This window comes from Mastomys coucha, unplaced genomic scaffold (genome assembly GCF_008632895.1).
Source record: "Mastomys coucha isolate ucsf_1 unplaced genomic scaffold, UCSF_Mcou_1 pScaffold7, whole genome shotgun sequence".
Lineage (NCBI taxonomy): Eukaryota > Metazoa > Chordata > Mammalia > Rodentia > Muridae > Mastomys > Mastomys coucha.
In genome coordinates, this window is record NW_022196913.1 from 94,322,113 (window position 1) to 94,326,082 (window position 3,970).

Genomic DNA, 3,970 nt, shown 5'->3' on the forward strand with positions numbered 1-3,970 from the left:
GTTAGAGAAAGGACCAATGGAGCTGAGGGGTTTGCAGCCCCTTAGGATGAACAACAATTTGAACTAACAAGTACCCTCAGAGCTCCCAGAGTCTCAACCATCAACCAAGGTCTGCACATGGTGGGACTGATTGTTCTGGCAGTGCGTGTATAGTGGAGGATTGCAAATTCGATCATCAATGGGAGGAGAGGACCTCGGCCCTGTGAAGGTTCTGTGCCCCAGTGTGGGGGAATGCCAGGGCCAATAAGCAGGAGATGGTGTGGTGGCAGGCATGGGGAGTGGGGAGGCAGCTGGGGTTTGTTTTTGTTTGTTTCTTTGTTTTTTAGATGGGAAAGTGGGAAGGGAGAAATTTACATGTAAATAAAGAAAATATGTAATAAAAATTAAAAAAAATCTCACAACTCTGGTCAAGTCAATAAATGTTTTCAAAGATCTGTTCACAGGTTTATGCAGTCCAACTGTTTTATTAGCTAACATGTATGCTGTTCACAGGGTCTATCTCACTCTGTACCTCTTTCATACTCAGCAAGGTCTTGAAGCTTCCTATGGCTCCATCTTTCAAAGATGATGCCTTTAGGGACATTTTGAATGATAAATACCCAGTCCTAGTGGTGTGGTGACCTGCCTGTAATCCCAGCATGTAGGAAGCAGAGATGAAGAGTTTATTCTGAGTTCAAAGCTAGCCTGATAAACACAGGAAGACCATCTGGCACTGTACGGTCAAACCTTGTCCCAAGAAAAGGGACAAATACACTGAAGCGGTAGAAGAGACTTAGGGTCCCCAGTCTGATTGCCAGTGCAGGGTACAGGCTGCGTCATTGGTCTTAGAGGCAGGAAGGTGGTCGACACGACCTGCCAAGGTCTATTTGATCTCTTACCAGTATAGCCAGCCAGACACCCCACATGCCTATGATTTAGCAGTGACACCTCTGATGGTGTACATGCCATCTAGAGCCTGGATTAGTGTGTCTCCCACTATCTGTTCTCAGGCATTGGAATATCCTCAGCTTCTCTGTGGGTCTCTGCATGTAGGAAACAGGGTCGTCCTTTGGCTACAGAATCAGTTGGGTCATAATAAGCCTTATTAAATATAAATCATTGAAATAAATGATAAACTTCTGTCCTTTATTATTAGGTATCATTTAAATGAAAAGCAGGACAGAAACTTGAATTTAAGACCAAGACTGTTTGCTGTTGAGGTTCTGGTTTGGTCTTCAGCATTCAAGAGACTTCTTGGCCTGAACTCAGCCCAGCAGCAGGGGGACAGACCCCGAGGACCCTATGTACTCACTATAGCTAGCGGGGTATCACCTACCTGATCCCATCCCTCACGGAGTGGTGGGACCTGTCCCTCTCATGCCTGAGGTCACAGCACCACCCTGCAAAGCACACGTGCCCGATAAGTCATCTCAGATTTATCTTAGTCATATAATGTTACTCCTTAGATTCTGAAATTTATAATAAAAATACTTTTAACTGGTCTAATCACCAAGCGGGGGAAAAATATGTATGCTGCTTAGCCTGTACCTGACCCTGGACCCCACATTCTATACAGTCCCACTAGATTCTATACAATCCCACTTGAGAACACTACAGAAAGCATTGCCTTTCCCACTGAGTGGTTGAAGCATTGTAGCCTAGAGACTGGCCAGAAGAGCTAGAAGAGCATGGAGCTGGGATTTTAGTTCTGTGCACAGGCATTCAGATCCTCGCACCTATTGATGAACTGCTGTAGCCACTAGACTACCTCCTTTCTCCATTTCCCATCACTAATCCCTTCCCATCAGCCACCCTCTGAAATACAAAGGCCCTTTCTCTTACCTCTTGCTTTCTGTTTTCCATGCCACTCTCCTTAGATCAATATATAATGGTGTTTGTAACTTTAAATTTATCGATTGGTGAGTTTTCTTCTACTGGGACAAAAGCTCCAGATGGGCAAGGCCTTTGCTTTGCTCCCTGCTGTGTCTCCAGCACACCTAGGATGACACCTAGGGTATGTACAATACTCTAAGTAAGCACAGCTGGATGAATAAATTAATTAATTAAAATAAATGAAACAGAAACAGATACTGGAAACAGTAGCAGTACAACTTTAAAAGTTTCATTGTCTTTAGAGTTTTCATTGAGACATTGTTTCTCCTAAGAACTGAGCATCCAAATTATCTCATGGGTTGGACCAGCATATATATCTACCTTTGTATCTATGTATGTGTGTGTATTACTATCTACCATCTATTTTTCTATATATATATGTATCTATGTATGTATGTATTTATAATCTATCAATCATCTATTTATCATCTATCTATCTATCTATCTATCTATCTATCTATCTATCTATTTCTATTACGTATATATGTATCTATTTTCTTTTTTCATTAATTTATTAATTCACTTTAAATCCCAATCACAGCTCCCCTTCCTCTCCTCCAACTCCTACCCTCATATGCCCTTCCCCCCACTACCCCCTCTTCTTCCTCTCAGAGAAGGGAAGGCCTTCATGGTTACCAGCCTGCCCTGGTGCATCAAGTCACAGTAAGACTAAGCTCATCCTCTACTTACTGAGGCCCAATCACGCAGGCAGGCTTGGGGAGGAGAGTCCGAGGGCAGGGAATAGAATGAGAGACTCAGCTCCTGCTCCAATTGTTAGGGGATCCATATTGAAGACCAAGTTGCACATCTGCTGCAAATGTGTAGGGGGCCTCAAAGCTTTTATTTAATTCACTTCGTTCACTGGAAAAATACCAGGAAGGCATCCTGCTCCTCTCCTTTACCAGTTAAAGGGCATAAGTCTTGAGTTGCAGTATGCAATATGTATCTTTTCCACTAGATGGCGGTAGTATACTACAGAAGGTGGTCATCCGCCTTAGCCATGCCACCGCGGGGGTGGGTGGGTGGGTGGGGGGAGGTGTTTTTTTTTTTTTTTCTGGGTTTCTTTTTAAATTTTAGAAAGAGGCCTTTGGGGCCCCCCTCTCTTCTTTTTCTCTCTCTGTGTCTCTGTGTGTTACATTTTCTTTTTCTATCTCCTATTTCATTTTTCTTTCTTTCTCTTTGGCTTATACATTAACCTGGGAAGTTTATTATGTAATAAGTACACACATTTATTTTTTTCCTTTGGATAGAAGTTTTGTTATCTTTAAAATCTAGTGAGTGCATAATAATATTGATTAAACACTTACTCCTCTAAGTAAATAGAAATGACAGCGACTTCATTGTTGAGGTCACTCATGTGCCTAAGCAAGAGTTGCCCACAGTGTGCAAGGCTCTGGAGGCAGGCTAAAGAACTTCATAAGATTTTAAGGCGTTATAAGATTCGGAAGTGTTATGTTGTTTCAAGATTTGACTAGTTTTCCCTAGTGGTAGCTTAGTGTTGGAAGATTTGCAGGTATTTTAAAGATTGGAGACTCTAATTTGCCTGACATAGAACAGAACTGAAATGGAGCCAGCTGGTCTGACATCTACCCCTCTTCCACTTTGTCTCACTGATGTCTTGCTGCCTGGACCATTAAATTGAAAATGACATTGGAAGCAAAGTGTTAATTAGGGGATGAATTAGAAATGTGGAGGAAGAGATGATTACTGACAACAGACCTAGAACAGAAGGGCTGACTGGTGTGCAGTGTCTCACACTGGTCCTGCCATGTCCAGCCTTCTGCTTGGCCCATTCAACATGCACTCATTCGGGGAAGTTCCTTACCCTTCTTCATAATAATCCTGGATCAAGAGCAGCAGCATCCAGCACTTGGCTTGGACTTGGATTTGTGAATGGGAGAAAACCTCAGATAGACTGCACTAGCCGTGTGTCTCTCCCCCTCGATCTGACAAGAAGCAACTTGAAGGAAGACAGACTTATTTTGAGCCATAGTTGATGGATGTTGATCATTGTGGTTGGGAAGGCATGGAGACTTCCACAATTGGAGTGTGATCGCTTGTTTAAATCCCCTACCAGGAAGTAGAAGGCAGTTAAGCT